This window comes from Crinia signifera, chromosome 1 (assembly GCF_055691185.1).
Source record: "Crinia signifera chromosome 1, ASM5569118v1, whole genome shotgun sequence".
NCBI classification, from domain to species: Eukaryota; Metazoa; Chordata; class Amphibia; order Anura; family Myobatrachidae; genus Crinia; species Crinia signifera.
In genome coordinates, this window is record NC_139217.1 from 296351691 (window position 1) to 296374852 (window position 23162).

General features: G+C 43.9%; 1 protein-coding gene across 8 annotated transcripts in view; it reads right to left on the reverse strand.

Moving 5' to 3' along the window:
- KDM4C (lysine demethylase 4C) overlaps positions 1-23162 on the reverse strand; it is a 494625-nt gene that overhangs the window by 140145 nt on the left and 331318 nt on the right. The gene's annotated exons all lie outside the window — the stretch shown is intronic.

The window sequence follows — 23162 nt, forward strand, 5'->3', positions numbered from 1 at the left end:
CATCACTGACCCCTCTGTACCCGCCACTACATCACTGACCCCTCTATATCCACCACTACATCACTGACCCCTCTATTCCCGCCACTACATCATTGACCCCTCTATACCCGCCACTACATCACTGACCCCTCTGTACCCGCCACTACATCACTGACCCCTCTGTACCCGCCACTACATCACAGATCCCTCTGTACCCGCCAGTACATCACAGACCCCTCTGTACCCGCCACTACATCACAGACCCCTCTATAAGCTACACTAATGAACTCTGTACACCCTTGTACATCAATGGCCCTTCTAAACCCACTACATTACATACCCTTCTAAACCCTATGCTACTGAACTAATATACTGTCCATAGTTACACATATTGTATATAAACACAAACACTCATATATACACTGTCCATAGGTACACATATTGTATATCAATATATATAGGCTTGTATATAAACACAAACACTCATATATACATATAAACCTTGGAATATACAGATTGTATACACATATACAATTACCAGAAACACATATACAAATGGCACATATACACACATAACTATTCCAGTTTATATATAGTTACAGATGCTAATATCTATATACAAGTACCAGATACTGTAACAACAGCCAACCCCCCCCCACACACACACACACACACACACACACACACAAACAAACAAACCACTGACATGTATTTTTCCACACAATCACATGCAGACACACACACACACATTTAATGAAAGCAACAGGGCCCACCAACATATGTTACACATAGTTTTACACACACAGAGACATACTTAGTCCATTCCACACACATAAGCACTGACACATGTTTCTAACATAACAACTATTTTGGGATAGCCCCAACCATGTCCCCTCACAAAAGCACTCACCCAGGCCAGCAGCTCCTGTGCTGTGATTTGTGACTGTGGACCGTGGAGAAGGGAGGAAGCAGTTGAAGCTACCCGGGAGGAGAGAAGAGGAGGAGCCTGAGGTCAGGACAGTGGACACAGGATGGGAGGGGCTAGCCTGCGTGAGCTCAGTTAGCTCATTGGTGGCTGTCCCAGGCAAAGAGGGACTGCACAGTGACAGGTCCTGTCGTGACTGTGTACAATACAGTCACAGTGCAGCAGCACTTTGTCTCCCCACGGATGCCTGTCAGAGCAGTCAGGAGCACACGCTGCACTGCATACCGGCCACATGTCTACATGTGCACGGCACATCTGCAGCCACAAACAGTTCTATTGCAGTGGCCTGGGGGGGCAGCTGGCACCCTGCCCAGCATGCCGCCCCTGCCCAGCCCGCCACTGATGTTGATAACCGCCACTGCTGGCTCATGGAGCTGCGCTACTACTAGAGGAGGAGGCGGGGCAGTGGCGGGAGGAGGCTGAGACGCATTCAGCAGCGGAGCAGCTGCTGAATGATAAAATACCTACTGTACATGTGAAGTAGACTGTATTTCGGCGGCGGGCGGCCTCACTATGATCTGCCTCCTCCTGTGAAGGGACGGAGGAAGGCATGTAACTACGAGCGTGTAACCCTAATCTGTGAAGCGTGGGAGGCAGCAGCGGCGGCAGCAGGGGAGTCTCTCTGCATCTTGGGTTATGCTCTGCAACGTCAGCATCATGAACCCACTCTCACTGGCTGCTCCCTTAACTATCCACTACAGAGAGGGAAAGTCAGACATGCAGGTCACTATTGCTGGCTGGCTGACTGACACTGACAGAGTCACAGCAGTGTCTGCTGCTCCCACTGATAGAGCAGCACTGACTGTAAGATTTGAATTTCCCGGCAGTGCAGTGAATAAATTAATGACGTCACTCACTCAGTTTACAGCCGTCACTGGCACAGCACGGACCTTACAAAACTATATAATTACAGCCATGTCAGGGCTAATGATCACCCAGCACCCATCCTTACACCCACCCACACTCCCATGTATAACATAAACACTGCAAATTCCACTTACACAAAAGAATTTCTGTTTGCGAGCAGGAGTCGGCCATCTTGGTACACCCAAGTGAAGCCTCTCTGTGTACTCCCCCAGCTGATTGAATCTGCGGCTGCGCAACAAGTTGGAGCTCCTATCTTTATAATGGGGGACGTTTCACTAAATTATAAAAAAACTGTACCTATCTGAAAATCCTCAACCCCAAAAGGCACTCCACTGGGACAATATCTACCTAATAAAACAAACCCCAAGTCTCAATTGTTCCCCTACCCCGAGTTATGCCTTCCCAAAAAAACCCTCATAGACTAACATGGGTGACAAAGTGTCATTTCGCGAGTGTCAGAAAAAAACTGGCAGTTGGAAGTTTAGATCGCTCCCAATTGCTCATTTTTTAATATTTCTCCCTGAAATTTGGCACGCAGCACCGGTTGACGATTCTACGCGTACATGCCAAATTTCAGCTCAGTACGCCCAGTCACTTTTGAGGTACAGTCCCTCAAACACCATGCCCCCATCCGAAAAGTTCCCTATGGGAAAAATCCGTTCGTTGGATTCAGCCTTAATATAAGGGCACTACCGTGCCCTTATAATATATATATATATATATATATTTTTTTTTTATTTTTTATTTTTTTTTTTTGCTCCTTTCTGTCATGTTCTTTATTTTTAAGTTCACGGCATGATGTTCTACATAAGACATGGGGTGTGTAGAATAGCTATTAACATGTACCAAGCATAATAGTTGGCATACTGTAAATGACACTTATGCCGCCCATACACGTCCCGAGCTTAACTAGCACGCATCACATCGCATTGCATGCCCTGTGCATGCTTTGTGCATGCAATGCGATGCAATGTGATGAAAACTAAGTACAAAAGGTACAGTATGTGCAAGGACATACTTTTTGTACTGTGCGATGAGGTGCCGCGGGAGCGCGCACCTCAAAGCACGCATCGTACAGCCCGCATCGCAGCATGTATGGGATCCATAACTTGCAAGTGAACATAATTTTGAAATATGTATAAATTAAATGGGTGTGTGTCTTCTTTGTGAACAAGTTAAAAGAACACAATATTTTTGATGTGATCAGCTAAATACAACAATAATAAGAGCACAGAGGAGAGTTTGATATGGTGCAGGAAAACAGATATTATTTAATGGAACCCTTACAGGCCAAATCATGATAGTACCCATAAAAAACACTTTCCCACTTATTAATGTGGGTGTATGGTGCATCATATTCCAAATTGAAGCCAGTGAAAACAAATTATACTTGTCATGTAAATATTTCTGTTCTTTCCCCTGGCTTTCACAGTAGACTTTGATATTTAAATAAGATAGACCCCTGAAAGACTGTCTCCTAATTTGCTGTGCATAATTAATAGTGTGCTAGGCCAGATTTATAGGTAAGTGTGAATACATTTTTCAGTCTCATGGGGAAGTGGAAACTGCCAGTGTCAGAAGTAATAAAAGAGAACACAACATCTTTTTGTGAAATAATATAGAAGCGCTCTAGGTGGGAGAGTAATCACATTCAAGAATAAAACAAAGAAAGGTACTCCTGTTCTACAATAAGTCATCTTTGGTCAGACTTCATATAGATAACACTGTTTTGTTTTTAATCTCACATTACATCCATCTAATTGCGAAAAAATAATGCACTTCTTTTTCTAATACACAGTATAATTTGTGCACGGTGTTCCATGCAGCTTTGCTTTAGAAATTTTGGTGGAGTACAGCAAGACTCGATTATCCCAGTACCTGACTGACTGTGAGCCATCCTTCCATAAAAGGAATGCAGTCTTCTCAGAAGGAAGGAATGACATTGTATACAATGATCAGGGCTGGTGCATACATGCAAAAAAAAATTGGAATAAACACTATAAAAAAAAAAATTCACATTGCAAAATAAAAAAATTAAAATCAAACCTCATCCAATTATAAATACAATCAATAAAAACAATTACTTGCTTCAAGCAACGATTACAAGAAAACGTGGCGCACTCTGGGTTTGACAGCACCATGTGCTGTCTAGAGTAGTGCAGTTTGTGCTACATGAGCCGCCTCCTGCCCTATAAGCAATCATCACCAATGTATTGATCGAACATAAAATAAGAACCTTATGGAAAGTTTGTGGGTGAAGTTGGTCTCATTTATTTTTAGATTCTATACATTCTTATAAATTTGAAAAACTGTGGAAAACCTAAGGCTTGTTTCACGCTGGCTCGGAAGAGGATGAATTTGTCCCCGTTCCGATGGTGGGGGTCTTCACACGTGCGTTTTTGCGCATGTGAAGATCCCCATCTGTGAGCGTCATCAGCGAGTATTGCACTCACCGAGGCGTTTGCATAGGTAAGGGGGGGGGGGCGGCATCAGTGGAACGCCCAGTGTTTTATAGGCGCCAGCGTCCACCCTGTTTTCATCGATCAGCGGCTGTAATAAAAGTCAGGAGAAATCATTTGATGGTGAGCGACCTGGTCTATTTTAAAATGGTCTATTTTAAAAATTAAAACTATTATAAAACTTTTTTTTCTTATTACAAAACTACTTACATTGGGATTGCACAAAAGACAATTGGGGGGTAATTTGAGGCTACTTTAGCACAATAGAATTACCTGTAAAACACCTGTCCTGTCAATAGAACACACACTGGTAGAACAGCAGCCCCCGCAGGCTTGGGGGCACTAGAGAGCATGTAGGCGCTAGGGGTCTGCAGAACCAATTGCTAGACTGGGACCTGCAGATAACGTCTCTGTGTTCGTACCATTGAAAATATATCACCCAAAATGGCCACCACCCCACAGGAGACAATTATCAAGTACTAGTAAGCCCAATCAAAGCAAATGCTTTGAACGCTAGTCTGCTAACTTGTGATCGCCTCTGTGTTTGTGCATGTGTGAGAGAGAAAGAGATGTAGTTTCACTTGTTGCCAACAGATGGCAGTGTTTTGGAGACACACAATCAGACACTAGACATATATACTGTATATAGATGATGCTAGATGAGGCAACGGCCATTTTGGGAGTGATATTATCACTGGTACAGGATTCAGACAAGTTATGACCTGCACAAGTTATGCGATAGCCCCGCAGACCCCCAGTGCCCACATGCCACCCAGTGCCTGATTGGAGCAGGATACCCATATTCTCTGGCTGTGTCCAGAGAACTCACTAATCCTCTACCAACGAGCAGGACATGAGGTGCAGTGGCAGTCCCGGACAACGAGCAGGTAAGAGGGGGCGAATGAACACTTTCAGTAAGGGGGTGCTTTTTCCCTAGTTACTGTGATAACACCCTCTTATACTGGCCAGCAGTTTTGAACCTATTATTACTGTACTGTATGTACTTTGCAAACCCCCCCCCCCCAAATACCAACATGCAAAGCCGCTCAAAACAGCAAGTTTTGCAATGAGTGATGAGCGCACTCCCGCATAATTACCATCAGATGAGTGGCTTTGTGGACGGCTTTGCATAGCGATACACTAAGCAAAGCTATCCGCTGACACCCCCCCCACCCCCCACCCCGGGCAGGGGGAAAGAGGCTCAGTGTGTATGCTCTGAGCGGCTTTCACCCCCAGTGATGACAGCGGTCATCGCTGTCCTTGCACGCTGGGCATAATCAGCCAGTCGTATCGACCGTAAGTCTTAGTTGAAAATTATTAGATCACTAAAAGTATAACTATAGCCTAGTTTTACAGCATTCCAGTGATTTTATTTTTTTGACCATGTCAATGCAGCACAATATTTTTGCCACTAACCTGTATTGAAGATTATGGTAGTGAATACATTTGGTTAATCTCTCCTTTCACAAAGTTTCCATCAGCATGTGTGGTACCCCCTTTTTTGTGTGCCTAAACTGTGACTGCCACCAAATGCTGCTTATGGAGCCCTTATGGACTGGGGCTGCAGGGATTAATTGCTCTTCCGGGTTTACTGGTAACAGGAGCAGCCAGAAAAGAGAGAATCTAGGACTCAAAGGAGTCATCAGAATCCCTGAAAGAGAGGGAAACAGAGCTGTGCTGCAATTGGGCAGAAGGAGGATGGCAGAGGTCAGTAGTAGAGTGGAGCAGGCAGAGTTGAGCCAGAGAGAGCTGCAGAGTGAAGAGAGCAGCAGCATGACATGGCTGCAGCAGAGTGAGAAGCAGCATGGCAATTGAGGACAAGACCGCGTGTGAAAAGGATGCAGCTTGGCATGCTGTGGAGGAAAGAGCCAGCAGCTGCAGATGGAGTGGGTGCCTACAGAAGAAGGAGCTACGTGTGAGGAGAAGTGATTGGCAGGAGCCAGCAACTGCAGAAGTTAGTACAGATACCCTAATACCACACAGCCTTTGCAAGCACATCAACCCTTTCAGGACTTGCCCCAAAGAGACTGGACCAGTATCCGCCTAGGCCCAGAAAGGGCATTTCAGGTAGCACAGGCCTCTTCCCATGCGACACAGTTGAAAACTACCCCAGTTCAATTCCTCACATTGGGCCTTGAGAGAGACACTTAATCACCTCCCACTACAAAGGCCTGTGAGCCTAGGAGGCTGCAGGAAAAGGACACCTTACTGCCAGGGCCGGCGCCACCACTAGGCAGCTTAAGGCATTTGCCTGTGGTTGCCAGCCACTAGTGGGTGGCACTTTGTAGCAAGGCAGCAGCAGCTGCACCCTGACGTGGAGCCGGGTGAGCAGCGCCCACACCCCCCCTTCCCATGGAGACGGGGTCAGAGGGGACGCACCACCCCTGCGTCTGGTCGGGGGTGGGTTTTCCCCCCGAAGAGTGGGTGAGCGGTGGGGCAGCCGCACACCCCCCATGGAGCCAAGAGAGCGGCTCCCGCACCCCCTCCCACTGGACCAGGTTGGAGCGGGTGAGTGGAGGGGTCGTCTGGTGCACTGGTATGGCTTGCATCAGCCCTGCTTTCTGCCAGCAGCCCAGAGAGAGAGACAGTTCAAGGATGTTTTGTTTAGCCACAGCGCCCTCTATTGGAAGTACAGCCAGTGTATTCAACTAAATACTAAATAGCACTTGCTATTGGAAGCTTATGCAATACCTTGCAAGTAACTATTCCACAGCGGCCTCTATTGGTGACTCTGTTACATTGCTTATGCTCTAAAGCAGCCCCTATTGGTGACTGATATATTTTGTTGTGTCTCAAAAGCGCCCTCTATTTGTGAAACCTGGTATATGCTGCCTATTCATACTCTGCAGCAAAAAACTGTCTGCTGTTAGGGGGCAGCCATTTTCTGATAGTTATTTTTCATTAGAAGTGAACTGCAGGAGGAGACGGAGCCAGGACAAGATATGTGCTGCGGACGGGACCCTGAATGTGGCGGCGGCATGCGGAGGGGTAAGGGGGGTGTGTAAATTTACTTGGGTGGGTGGGAGGGCTAGTAACTATAGCCCCGCAGATCGGCGCCCACAGTCCCTCAGCGCCTCCCCGCCAACGCGGGGGCTGCGAGGCTATAGTTACGCCACTGATCTGCATACATAACCCCAATTAGTTCCATATTGCTCCTATACCACAATACTCTAATGTAGCAAATGGCCTAAAAAAGACCCCCAATAACTTGAATGGGAAATGTTAATGGGAACCTCCCTTTAATTAGGACATGTTGACTACAATCAAGACCAAAGTGTTTAAATGCTCCATAAACAAAAACTTAATAAATCATCACTAAGTGGTACGCCTCCCTAAACTGTACCCCAGCTCATCCTAACACTGTTGGAGAGACTGTGGGCAGTTATGTCCATATCTGGTTGTTTTACCCACTTGTAAAATATGAAGTATTATTATAAATAATAATCTAACTACACCCAACCAAGGGAGGCTTCAGAGGGGGGTTTGCATCAAAGCTTAAAATTCAAATAGGGGAGGCCCAGCAACTCCCATTCCCTACGGACTCACTGGCAGTTGGTATTGCCCCCCTGTTTAAATTTTGGGTTGTGCTGCAGCCCGCCACACCTCTGGAGCCGTCACTGCAACCATATAAAACAGACATAGGGGGTGAATTTGGTTGGATTGCAAAGCAAACACACTCTTTAATGGACAAAACCATGTGCACTGCAGGTGAGGCTAACATAATACGCAGAGAGTTACGTTTGGGTGAGTTATTTTGTTTCAGCAGAAATAAACTGAATGGGAACTAAGGGGGTTATACAGAACTGATAAATAGGCTTTGAATTTGCAGGGCGGGCTCACAGTACATATGCACAAGACCATCTAGCGATAAAATCCAGCTTTATTTCCTTTAACGGCTGGCTGTACATAAGTAGATTGACAAGAACCTGGCATTCGTGGGTGTCATCTGGCTGTTTTATGGGGGCAGATATATGCAACCAAGATCTCTGTATTATCTGATTAATATGTAGTTATTTTCTCACTCAGTGTGCAATTGGGATACAACATGTTTTATTTTTCCTAGACAGAATTACCCCTCCCTATTGGCACCTGAGTGACACACCTCTGATTGAGCAGCTTACCAACAAAAGTGTTGTGCAGTGGAGAGAGGCATAGGTGGGTCAGCATTAGGAGTGATTGCTGACTCCTGAGTGCCATTGGAGAAGCCAGGGGTAGCTCCAGGTAAGCTGGCTCTCAGACGTTATACGCCATTATCATGTGGCCTTACACTGGGCTATTAAGCCCAGACATATATGTTATTGCTTATGGGATGGGTTTGGGAATGTGGTGCCCCCTGTGTTAGTAGGGCTGGTCTGCTCCAGGTTAGCACACCCTAACACTTTATTAACTCTTATTTTTCCTATCACATTGTATATATTTTGTATTTTAATCACACCTTCACTTCCCTACATAGCACTTTGTGCTTCTTAATAACCCTTACTAATTTTCATTTGTGTGCTGCCCTGGTATACTCAGCCTGTGTCGGCATGTTGGGGGCCCACACCCCAGACCCATACCCAGTATTAGAGACCCCCAGTGACAGAGATGCCTTGACGTACGGCCTGGGGGCTTAGCCCTATATCTGCAGATATATGCAACCAAGATCTCTGTATTATCTGATTAATATGTAGTTATTTTCTCACTCAGTGTGCAATTGGGATACAACATGTTTTTTTTTCCTAGAAATAATTACCCCTCCCTTTTGGCACCTGAGTGACACACCTCTGATTGAGCAGCTTACCAACAAAAGTGTTGTTTTATGGAGGTGTAAGGGAAAATAAGGCAAGTAAGTCCTGGGTTACGCACAGACCACACACTGGAAAACTCATTGGATGCTGAGTGTGTTGAGAATTGATTTGCAGCTAGTCGCTGACCTGTGATATTTTCACAAGCAATTTGCAGCCTTGCACTTGGCAGAATTTTATTCTGGCAGGATGGTGGCTATCTGATCGCAGGTCTCTACAAATTAGTAGGGCGCTGATCAGGTCTGAATAACCCATTAAGTTACTTAAATAAAATGAAGGTACTGGTGTTTTATCAAGTGGATCCACAAATCAGCAAAACATGCCACTGACTGATTTACTAGAACAGTGCTAACAATCAAAAAGTGATAATGAACACAGGTTCCCTTGTACACCTTGAATAAGCAGTGCGGATACCTATGATTGATGATGACAGGGGAATAATGCTATTTTTTTTTTTAAGGTCCATCATCTAGTTTAACACTTACTGAGTAATATAGAACTAGCACATTTCTACGGATGATGAATGCTATTTCTGAGGCTGGGAAATACCTTAGACTTCTTGCATCTTGATCATATCTTTTACCAAGTGCAACCTCTGACACATAGTTTATATGCACTTTCTTTATATTTCACCATTGGGTGCCTCTGTTGTTCATTTACATATTTAAAAATTTGATATTTAATAACAAGCGATCATCTATTAAGCCAACTGTACAATTGGTGCAAAAGGAAAGGCGCCCATACACTAGTGCGATTTGGGCACTCTTTCATCCAATTCAAATGGATCGGTCCATTCAATAGGATGAAAAGCATCAAATAGCATGTGTTTCACCTCCGGTTCCGATTTGATGCGCGTTTCTGTACCCATCGGACCGGAGATTGTAAGGCCTACACTATACATTTCTCAGCTTCTGCAGGCCTTGCTGGGATCACATATGATACATCTTATTCAAAAGGACCACATACGATTTATAGTATGTGATCCTGCTGCCCGGGCAGCTACCAGGCAGTTCAAGTGTGATCGTATGCAAAGTATCCCTGCGGAGAAGTTGTATAGTGTATGGACTCCTTAATACTCTGACTCCAAACTTTTTACTAATTTGGTAAGAAAAAAAAAAAAAAGAAGAATTGCCGGTACTTATGTAGTATCTGGGCGCCCGATTTTTTGATTGTATGCCTTAAGTTAAGGCATACAATCAGATGCGATGCGATATCGCATCGCATCGCATGCGACCATCGGATGCGATGACCCGATTTTTCCATAGGAATCCATGTTAAAATGGACTGAGTCCATTTTAACATGGAATTCAATGGGAAAAAGGGGTCCTTTCATACCCCTACTATCCAAGTGGGCATGGAGTTGGATATAAACCTGTGGCGAGCGTAGCGAGCCACCGAGCCCGAAGCGTGGCGAGCGAAGCGAGCCCGGCGAGGGGACGGTATTCTGTGTCCCCTCGCGGGGCTCGCTACACTCGCCACGCTTCGGGCTCGGTGGCTCGCCACAGGTTTATATCCAGCTCCATGCCCACTTGGATAGTAGGGGTATGAAAAGGACCCCTTTTTCCCATTGAATTCCATGTTAAAATGGACTCAGTCCATTTTAACATTGATTCCTATGGAAAAATCGGGTCATCGCATCGCATACATCGCATCGCATACATCGCATCGCATCCGATGGTCGCATGCGATGCAATGCGATGTGCCCGATCCGACCCGATTTCTAAATCGGGCAGCCAGATAGTACATAAGTACCGAATTGCCTTTCTAGAATATCATCAGATTTTCAAGTCCTGGTAAACATTATGAGTCACTTCTCCAAGGATTCAACAGAATGAAAGTCAGAAACTCCCAGTTTTCAGCCTGAGGCCATAACAAAACCTCTCCACACTAAAGTCAAAGCTGCAAAACATGTACTGCTCTCTACACAACGTCAAGCAAAGTGTATTCTTGAAATTTTTTACATTTACAAACTGCTAAATTTAAACTGAGTTTCAATTAAGATTAAGCTTTAAAAAAAAAATTATCACAAAAAAATCTATTCCCTTCACTTAAATGATATATTTTTCCATTTTCCAGTATTTATTTTTTCATAATTTGTTTTAATTTAATTTCAAATATAGTTGGGGATACAGGACAGAACAAAAGGGCTGAAACAAAAGGCAGGTTGAGGGGGGGGGGGGAATCCACACACAGACAAGTGCAAAGTAAAATCTGATACATTCTGAACATGTACTGTACATTGGTCATTAATTAATAGGTCTACAATAACCAACACATGCACAGGAGAGACTACTGCTACTCTTTAATATTGGTAGCTATAACTTAATAAAACATTCTAAACAAGGATGTTCAGAACAACTTAATTTATGGTGAAGAATCAGTGGATTTCCCCATCTCCCCAATAAATTGTATATTCAGTGGGAAAGGGACAAATTCAATTGCTAGCATAATAGTGAAGACTCCTCCAATCACATGTGTGATCAGGACTGTAAACTCATGCCACTTGCCAGAGGTGTTGTGGGACTGGAAAATTATATGAATACTAGCAAGCTCATTTGAAGGTAATGCTTCGAAAACTAGTCTGCTACCTTGTGATTGCCTCTGTATTTGTGCAAGTGTGAGAGAGAAAGAGATGTAGGCCCTGATTCTGGTTCACTCGCAAAGGCAAATTGCTTCTCCAATGGACAAAACCATGTGCACTGCAGGTGGGGCAGATGTACCTTGTGCAGAGATACAGATAGAGCCAATCTCATCTAGCCATCTTTGGATAGCCATGGTGAGCCATGCCGAGCCAAGGCCTATTGTTCTCAGATGCAATACAATACATAGAAAATACAGTAGGGGATAAGCAGAGTAATCCCATTACTCACGTAATCCTATTAAAGGGATAAATGAGGATGGCTCCAGCTATATTTACATTTGAGTGAGTTATATTGTTTCTGTGCAGGGGAAATACAGACTGCTTTATTTCTACACTGCAATATAGATCTCACTTTGAAGTAAACCCCCACCCAACTCTAATTGTAGTTTCATCTGTCCCACCTGCAGTGCACATGGTTTTGTCCATTTGAGAAGGATTTTGCCTTTGCGAGTGAACCAGAATAATGGGCGTAGTTTCACTATCTGCCAACAGATGGCAGTGTTTCAGAGACACACAAAGGAACACTAGACATATAGTTGACTAGCTAAGACAACGGTGAATGGTGGTTTTTGGTCTGTGGATTTGTAGTGAAGGAGGGGTACTCTCACTCCACAATTGGGGGGGGGGGGCGCGGTTGTAATGAAGGGGGTACTGGGACTTCATTCTACAGGGGGGGGAGGAAGCAATGGGCGAAGTAATGATGCAGTGCTCACCCTCACTACTCTCTTTAGATGGGGTGGGGTTTGCAATAAAGGGACAACTCTCCCTCGTTGGTGGAGGGATTATTGTATTGGAGGGGGTATTCTCACTACATCTCCATCTCCATGCTCCACACCACTACTCCGACCCTCTCTTCATACTTTGCTGCAGTACTTCCACCCTCCTTCTATGCTTTTCAAAACAACTCACACCCTTCCTTCCTGCTCTGAACCACAACCCCCACCCTCCCTCTCTGTTTGCGATACTATTCCCAAACTCCCTGTTCTGCACCACTACTCCCACCCTCCCTCCCTGCTCTGCACCAGTACTCCCACCCTGCCTCATCCACACCACTGCCTGCACCCTCCTTCCTTGCTCCACACAGGAAAGATTGTGTGTGTGTGTGTGTGTGTGTGTGTGTGTGTGTGTGTGTGTGTGTGTGGGGGGGGGGGTAATAGTGGTTGAGGAGCTGGAGGTGTCTCAGAGATATCAATGTAAGGGGCCCCAAGATATCGAATGTCAACCTTGTATGTAAGCATTTCAAGTTGTGACAGAACAGCATGGCACCAGCCACGGCGGGTTCTCTCTGCAACCTGCTAGATTCTGAACCTGCTACAGATAAAGTCCCTGCCCTATTTACCAAGAGGTGCTGTGCTACAAGAAAATGGCCACCAATCTCCTAGACACAGCTGTAATATGGAAAGTCACAGAAGTACTTCATGACTAAATCATATGGCATGAACAATTTCATCATGCAGTTGTTCCTAATAAAGAGATCAGGCTGCTTTTTTTCACAAAAATGTCTCTGCCCTCATTATGGCTTTAATGTGTTAGCCATCTGTAAAATAGAAAATTAGATGGTTTCTAGACAGTTGAATTAGAAGATTAGGAAAATTCACTCAATGATACAGCAAAAACAGTTTCTTTTGACTATTTAACTAGATCGCTTACAAAATGGCCGCTGTGTGTGTAGAAGCGCAGTGATAGCGATGCACGGCACCACACGCCTCTATCCCCGTGGTGATTAATATTCAGCATGCTGGATAAATCTAGTTAATTGCTGGGGTCGCCGGGGTAAGGACCAGTGTTCTCACAGAGAACACGGGCCCTGACAGATCACTTAGCAGAACATCGCTGTGAAGCGCTGTGTGATGACGGGTCTGAGCGATCCTGCATCGCTCAATGCTCATCTCCCCGTGTGTAGGTCCCTTAAGATCACCATTTGTTTCTTACTGTATGTGTTTAGAAAAGCATGTCTTTAAGGTAAATCAGAAAATAGAAATGTCAAATACTCTGCTTCTCTTATCCGTGTGTCCTACTTGTAGACTCTGTTCTTATTTACTCTATTGACCTGGTGGACCATCAGAAAAGAGCTCATCATTTACGGAATATGAGGTGATCAAAATAATGGCAATGTAATGGGTTATATTATTCCGTGCTGCAGAGGCAAAAATAATGTATGTATCTTCAACTACCCTACCTGTATGTTGTTTTTCTTATATAAATGAGTGCTATTCACAGAATGAATATAAAAAGCATCATCACTGTCTAGTTTTCTATTATCTCCCATTGCATACGTAACTGGTGATGTAAAACCCAGAGACACATCATTTTATCATTAGTCTGTTCCTGAGAGTAACAAGAAGTGCTATTATACAAAAAACATACTTTTTATGATTACAACCAGGGTTTCCATTTTTCCCATTTTTTGGCAATGTCAATCATAGTAATGGAACGCGCAAATAATCAACACAAATCAATATGAAAATAGTGACAATTGTTAGTATGTGAAATTTATGAATATTGAGGTCACAAAAGGTCTGCAGTAGGTCCAAATGGGTGTGGATTATTAGACAAACATTGTCTAGAACAGACAATACGTATACTCCAAAAGGTCTACATGCAAAAGTTCGACAGGGTCAAAAGGTTGACATAGGAAATGTGTCTGCCCACTTATGATGTAAATTCTAATGGATCAGGCTGTGTGAATGGAGAACACACTGCAAGATCCGTTTATAGATATATCTGCAGATCAATTGATCTCCCTGCACATGTTACATCTGACCCTCCCGCAGTGCACATGTTTTGCCCATTAAAGATCTTGCTTTGAGATACTTACCGATTGACCCCAAAGTTAGAGCAAGTTAGTAGATTGCATGTCATATTGTATATACTGTACTATTTGTAAGGCCCTTCTGACGGACAGGTGAAAGTTTATGCTTATGCAATTCTCAAAAGTTTTGTAAAGTTGTTTTAATGTTTTACATTTAATGGAGCCTTATAGGAATTTACCCCTTTGGTGGAATGCTGGAAATATCTCGGGCTGAGCTGTGCTGCAGGAGCGGGCTCTCCCGAGAAATTTCCGGGCACCAGGTGTTCAGAATAGACTGGAAATGCGTGGAAATGAATGTTATTAAGGTTAATTATATCATAGGGGCAAAAAATAAATACAATCCAGTGATTTTAGTAGTTTTTATGCATTTAAAAAAAAAAAATCAGAACCCAAAACATTGAGGGGGTGTTTTTGGCAAAACCCAGTAGAAACAAAAACCTGAAGGAAATCAGAACACAAAATGTGAAAAGTGGCCGGTGCACATCCCTAGTCAAAACACATCCGATTTGGCTTGTTTTCATCCAATCCATCGGGAATCTGATGAAAACAGGCCAAATCGGACATGTGTATTTAGTCATACCTCCCAAAATATAACATAGGCAAGTTGCGACTCTCGCGCAGAAGGTGTGCGCTGAAATATGGGGTGTGACCTAGAGACCAGGGGGTGTGGGCTCATAAGAGACCACTCCCTCATTTTTGCAGGGGGCATGGCCAGAGCTCTGTGAGCTGTTCCCCTCTGTCCCCTAGAGTAGAGGCTGTGAGCATGCGCACAGCATCTATTCACCGCAGCGCCGGGCAGGGGGGCTCCCAACTGTAACCCCCCACAGCATGTAACACTGCTAGCCCTGGGTAGGTCTGTCCCCCAAAAAATGGGACAGTCCCATGAAAATCAGGACAGTTACCAGTCTCCACTGTTTAATACTGTATGTATGAAAACCAATCGCTGTTATCAGTGATAATTTAACTATTTAGAGAGACAATAACTGATAGACTTCCGCAGCAACCTAACACAGAGACACCTTATGATGGGAAAATGGCCTTCTGTTTATGTGTCCAAACATATTATGCACATAAATTACATGTTTTAAAAAAAATAGAACATACGTAATTCCCAGATTCAATAGCTAATACTGTATATGGTCACTTGACAGAATCTATTTATGCGTCAACACTGATTTGAGTGTGGTTTGTAATGTAGGTTATATATTATGTGTTCCTTTCAGTAACCACAGAAATGACTACAAACAATAAAAGTAAAAAAGTCAAGATTTCAAACTGCAGCATGGACACAGTTTACCCTTTAATGATTTTTGTTCTTTATACTTACCATTTGTGTAAAACTAAAGGTAGAGGTGGTGAATTGTGGAGGGATTTTTTTTTATTATTACTGGAAGCTCTTGTTTTTAATCATTTTTGTACAAAACCATCACTAGATTCAATTTTCAAAGGCAGCCAGCAAATCTATCAAACAGACTTGTCCGAGTCAACAGAGAATTGCAAAACTAGCCATTCAGACAGCATCGTGCACAGACAGTGCTCAGGAAGCCTTTTCCAAAAAAGTTCATGCCAGCTTCATTCAAAAACTGAAGTAATTTATCATTAGTAGCACCATTCTTACCCACAGGAAGAATATTGTACAAAGCCTACAGACAAAAATGACAAAATAGCAACCCTTTGCAGAAACACAATTTAATATCAGCATATTGAAATCTACTTTAGTTTTCCATTTGTCAAGGTATCATACAGAAACAAGGCAATTCAGTGGGATGCCACCTCGCCCAATTAAATCAGAAATGTACGGGGTATGGGCAAAAAATAAATAAAGAAGATATTCTATACACACACAGGCACAAAACACTGTGATTCCAAGTCTCCAACATATTTTCTGTATCATCCGCTGTGTAGTATTGTTCTCCATACAGTATATGATTAAACTTGGTACGTGAGCACAACATGCTGCATAATTATATATGTTTTGAACATTCCTACAGCTCTAGCTGAAATGTTGCATAGCAATCAATAAGCCCTTACATCTCTGGCAACGCATGAGAGCCATGCCATGCATCACTGTCAGGAGTGTCTGTGCTCTTTACTGCAAGGAAAAAATGATGAGCTTCTGTCAACCTTCTGAAGATTTAGCAAAATGAAAAAAAGAACCCACATCGAAATAATTTTATTAACCCATGAGCTTTTAGTATTTAATGCTTGGGTGTTATGGAAAGACATCCTTAAGTTCACCAGGTATAATAAAAATATGTGTGTGTGTGAGTGTACATATATACAGAAAGAAAAGGTAGCACTGTATGATACCGAAACATCAATTTAAACTTACTACTGTGTCCCGTGTTTTGGGGGCTGTGAGAATCTCTCTTTCTCTCTCTCTCATATCTCCATATCTCTCTCTCATATCTCCATATCCAATAAAAAAAAACAGAACTCATCAGTTTTTAGTAGACAGTGTCAATAACATCCAGAGTTTTAATCCATGGAGAGGAAAAGCCTGCCGACGATCGGTGAAGGCAGTGGCAACAAAAGTATAGAAAACCAAACACCGAGAGGGGGAACTGGGACAACTACATATCTGCTACATGTGGCTTCACCATCTTTGAAGTTGTTTCTGACAATTACACATCACATAGAGGCCTAATCACAACAGTGGGCACCGAGAACAGCTGCATAGAATAGGTTTGTGGCAGTGGTGCCTTCATCCACCACTTGACTTGAGGTTACGAGGCTCTGCAAACAATTAGGTATTTTAGTTTTCTACTTCTGCCAAAAAAGAATATTGACTAGGAGTATTTTCAATTAAAGTCAGATCCATTCGACATTCTTTTGTCGGAATGGATCTGACAAGCCCTATTCAATTGAGCGGCCAAATCTGACTGTCAGATGGATTTGGCCGTTCCTGTGTCCACCATTCCGGTGTCTGTCATTTCTGTGTCCTTTGTGCTGCTGTTGTCAGCAACTCTGTGTGTAAAATCACAGGGAGCTGCTGGAGGAAGACGCACTAGCAGCCTGCGGCCAGGAAGCGCTGCTCGGAGGGCCGGGGGGGAAGGAGGCTGCTACTGCTCACCTGGTGCCATCCTCCCTGCCTCAATCAGACTTTTTTTTTAAGGCTGGATTGAGATTGCCAGAAACGGGGCCCAAACCTGCTGGATTTGGTCGGAATCCCTATTAACCTATTGAAGTCAGAAACAGCAAGACGGCAGTTCAGACAGCAATTGAAGATACCTCTATATTATCAAAATCGGTACAGTCATTTTTGAGTAGCACAGTAAAAACTCTAAAAATGATCAATTCAGTCTAGACACTTCATAATATTAACTAATAAAGAATATATATATTTACCCTCCACGGCATGGATAAAATAGGCTATTTTGCATATATTCAGGTAATTTGTGTAATAGGGAAGAGATTAAAAAATATATATAAAGTACTTATTTGTACTTAATTTGTTTAAAAAAGTGTCAAATATATTTCATAAATCAAATAAAGAAACGCAAACTCTTTAAAAATGAAAACTAAAATCATAGTTGACTATTGACTTTTTTAACCCAATTTACAGCAAAAAAAAAAAAGAGCTAAACCACTCCATTTTCAGAATTGATGGAGCTTTCAAAACCACAGTGTGTGACTTATTTTCCTCTAGGTGCAGCTTAGAGTGTGTAGGCTTCCAAGCAAAATGGGGTGGTCCTGGCCAAATACTGAAAGACTTATAGATCAGTCATCATTGTAGTGTAAATCCCTTTTCAAAATAATGTCTCTCGCTCAGAGTACACTTGTGCTTAGACTCGGTTCACTTGTCAAATACAAAATGTCAGGTCATTGAATACACAGGGGCAGTGCCATCTCGTCTAAAACTCATTTTCTGCCACAATTTTGATAGAGAAATGGGATTTTCAAATGTAAAAATAATACAAAGTATTGCAGATAACAAAAGTGCCTTGTGTACACCTTTTGTTGTAGTGACTGTGTCTACAAAGCCAATACACAATGCACACAGAAACTGTATTTTAGTGTTAAGTTTGCCAAGTCTACCTGAAATACCTCCTAAACCTAGAATTTATTACTTTAAGCATGTCTTTATTTTTATAGAGATAACAAGAAGTTGGACTATTCTCCTAATAGAAATATGAAACTAGATGTTTATTCTTTTAAAACCTATAGTAGCTTCCTCTTCTTATGCTGTGTACACACAGTGAGATTTGACATACAGTATATAGACTATATAGTCAAAATCGCATGTGGATCATATGCAGATCGCACAGGTTTTTTACCTTGGGACGCCGATGCGCACTCCCGTGACAGCGCAAATAGAAACCCAGATAGACAGGGCAGCAATGACTATATAGTGCAATTCTAATTCAGATTGTATGAATTGTATGTAAATAGTACAGAGTTAGCAAAGATTGCATAGCACTTAAATCTTAAGTCAAGTAGCAAGGGAATCTCACCGTGTGTACACACCATTAAAGGACTGGCATCTTCAATTAGGGCACATAAAATATTTGTAATCACTATTCCCATGCCAGGGGCTGGAAAGTGCCCTACGATGGGAGCAGAGAAACACTTGGTCGGACGCTGATCGGTCAGTTGCTTGGAGTCCGAGGCTGCACTGTGCCCCCGGGGAAACTCGGGGGTGCCGAACATGCACAGGTGACCCCAAAATCACCATGCACTAGTAAGCACTTGCACTGTGCACTTTCTGCACGCTTCACGTCCTTACCTCGTTCTTTTGGATGGGGTAGGACAATTTTTCACACCCCCCACCCCGGCCTTCTGGCTGAGGTACCTTTATTATTTATTTCTCTTCCCCTCTCACGTTCGTCACTTTTCACGTTCCTTGTTTTTTGTAGTTTTGGCACTTTTTTTGGGTAGTGTGGTCGACCCTTACGGGCCTTCCATTTCCCCAATGTGCCGAAGCTCTCGCCTTTTGGGGAGAGCTTCGGTCCCCTCGAGGACGACCCCGAGCCGCAAGTCGGAGGGAAGTCTAATGCGGGTCTCTCCAAACCTTTGGGTGCGGAGGACCCACCGTCCTAACCCTTCCGGGGGTTGAGAAATGAGGGTCTCTCTAAGCTTCGGCGAAGAGGACCCACCATTCCCTATTTTCCCCTCTTCGTCCTTATGACTGAGAGGGGTTAGTGGAAAAAACGGGGCCCTTCTCCTTCGGGAGAAAGCCCACTTCGATCGCACGGCCCCCTTTGCATGGGTTTAGATACAGCACTGGTGGTAGGGAGCACACCTCGGGCTCCTGAGTTTCTTCAAACTCTATGTCGTTATATAGCGGTCAATGTTTTTTCCCTAAATACTGTATGAGATCCTGTAGGTGAGAATTGAATTTACCTTAATGCATAGCTAATAAATTACAAAGCTCTGAAGCAACTGCAGGGACACCCAGTTGTATCGAAAGGGGGGTGGGGGTACTCTTTACCCAGGTCCAGTGACCCATGTTAGGTTGACATGCATTGGGTCGATCACAGAAGGTCAACATGACTTTGGTCGACACATGAAATAGGTCAACATGGTTAAGCTTGACCGGGTTAGAAGGTCATCACAAGCATAAGGTTGACAGTCAAAAAGTCAGCATGAGTTGCCCCCCCCCCCCCCGAATGTTGACACAGTCGACATGGACACAATAAAAGAGTACCGCATGCGCTCACCATGCTTCTGCACACTATTCTACTATCCCTCTACACCCTAGTGGATGGTAGGGCATGAAATACCACCTGTCAGCACACATCGGCTCAAAAAATTGTGAAAACTCATTTCGGCCTTTTGACTGTCGACCTAGCCATTGTCAACCTAATGTTTGTGTTGACCTTCCAAACATGTCAACTTTAACCATGTCGATCAATGTCATGTGTCAACCTAAACCATGTCGACCATCAGTGGTCGACCCAAATGCATGTTGACCTAATGACCATATACCAACAGGGGCAGCACCTAATTATAGGGCAGACAGTGGGACCCCCAAAGTAAGACAGCAGACACAGCACACTCTCCTACGTTGAAGTGAAGTTGACACCAATTGGCAGGGATTTATATAGGATCCAAAATCTGCAAGAATCCAACAGCAGGTTGATGACATTTTGTCTAGCTCCGGAATCCAAATCTGGCGGGAAAACCCAACCCGGGCCTGTATCCCGGCACAGATCTGGAAGTTCGGGGAGATCTGAACCCACTCATCCCTAATTATTATTACATTTATCCTTGGAGAAGTTCGGCTAGATGCGAGAGAAGTCGCATAGCTGGAACCAACAGAATTGGACCTGGGGGCCAATGGAGAGGGAATAGTCAATAGTGACACCTAAGCAGTGGAGTTGGGAAATGGTGGAGATGATGTTGTTGTCTACAGTAACGGAGATATTGGGGAGGTGAAGTCTCTGAATAGAGGAAAGATGACGAGTTCAGTATTGTACATGTTGAGCTTCAAGGATCACTTAGACATCCAGGAGGAGATGGCAGAGAGGGTAGCTGGATACCAAATTAAGGACAGGGTAGCTGGATACCAAATTAAGGACAAAGGTGGAGATGCTAGGAGAGGTACAGTTGCTTGAGGTATTGAAGGTCAAAGAAGCTTACCCAGGGAAGAGGTGTAATGGGAGAAGAAAATGGGGGCCTAGGACAGAATCATCGGGGACCCCACCAGAAGAATGGAAGGGAGATAGGTGGAGCCTGTCAATTTGTAGGTTTCAGCACATGGACCCCAAATTAGTGTACTGTATACCTTTGGATGGCTTGCTCTTCTTGCCATGCTTTCGGTAAGGTGCTCTTCTTCTCTCTCTCTGTGTGCTCTCCTTCTTGCTCTCTCTCTGCGCTCTCCTCTTCTCTCTCTGCGCTCTCCTCCTCTCTCTCTGCGCTCTCCTCCTCTCTCTCTCTCTCTGCGCTCTCCTCCCTGCTGCCCTCCATCTTTCTGTGCTCCTTCTCTCTTGCTCTCTCTGCTTTCCTTCTCTTTGCTTTGGTCTCAGCTGCCCTCCATCTCTTTCTCGGCTTCTTTCGCTCTTCATTCACCTTCTCTCTTTGCTCTCCTTCTTTCTCTCTTTATTCTCTGAGAGTGTGTGCACCCTGGCACCACTCCCCCTACTGTGCAATCCCATTGCCCATAATGGTGCCCCCCCCAGGGGCAGATCCAGGATAAAATGACAGGGGGTACCATGATAAGAGAGGGTTTGGGAGGAGGGGGGTGTTAGTGGCGCCAGTGTACATGCTAAAAGAGAGATGAAAGAGAGGAGAGCAGAGAAGGCGGAAAATAGGCCCTGGCATTTAAAGTACACAGGCCCACCTTGGCGACAAAAGTGAAGGATGTAGCTGTGCACACTCAGAAGGAGCGCTCTGGAAAATGGGTGTGGTCACTCCAAAGGGGGGCGTGTCCTTGAGTGTAGTGTACCACACCATATATAACTTCTACACAATATGCAACAAAATACTAGACCCCATTATACTTGCCCCTTACACATAATGCCAAATTGATTGAGCCAAAATTCACATAATGCCACATGAATTGTGCCAGAAATCATATAATGCCACATGGATGGAGCCAAAGTTTACATAATGCCCCATGGATTGAGCCAAAATTAACATAATGCTACGTGGCTCTAACTGTGCGGAGTTTGTATATTCTCCCCGCACTTGCGTGGGTTTACTCCGGGTACTCCAGTTTCCTCCCACAATCCAAAAATATACTGGTAGGATAATTGGCTTCCAACAAATTAACCCTAGAATGTCTGTGTGTGCGCTGACATGTGGTAGGGAATATAGATTGTAAGCTCCACTGGGGCAGGGACTAATGTAAATGTTCAAATATTCTCTAAAGCGCTGCGGAACACTGTATGTGTGCGCTATATAAGAAACTGTTAATAAATAAATAAAATTAATTAATTGAGGTAAAATTCACATAATGCCACATGGAGTGAGCCAAAATTAACATAATGCTACATGGATTGAGCCAAAATTCACAATATGCTTCATAAACAGGGACATTGCGCGCCAAAGTCGCACATGAAAAATTTACACAATAATGCCCATTACACGTTAAGCCACACACCATAATGTCCATTACGTATTATGCCAAACAACATAATGCCTATTAAAAATGATGCTACATAAGTGCTGCTCACCTACATGCTCATTGCCAAGTGTTCCATGCCCATTGCCAGGGGTTCCATGCTTGTTGCCATGTGTGATAACATGCTCATTACCAAGGGGGAATACATGCTCGCAGTAACTGGCGGACAGCCGCCACCAGGCAGAAGTGACAGCCATTAATAGCTAAGCAGAGAGCGGGGGGCTGCCCAGCTGTATTCAGAGCACAGCAGGTCCCGGCTATTTTAAATAGAATACCCCTTTTAATAAAAATACCTCTTGCACACCGGGAAAACACCCTTGCACTGACCCATTTACATGACATCATATTGAAGAACTTTTGAGTGGGCTTCGAATGATTTTGGTCCCGTGAAACTGGGCCGTTTGGATCCAGAGAAATCTGCCGTCAAAGAACATGAACAGCCATGAAATTACATTTCAGAAATAAAAAAACGTGGTTTACCTGCAATATCTCTGGAACCAAATGACCCATATGGACCAGCCTGGAATCAGATAGAAGGCCCAGCCATTTGGATTTGAATGAGATCAACCA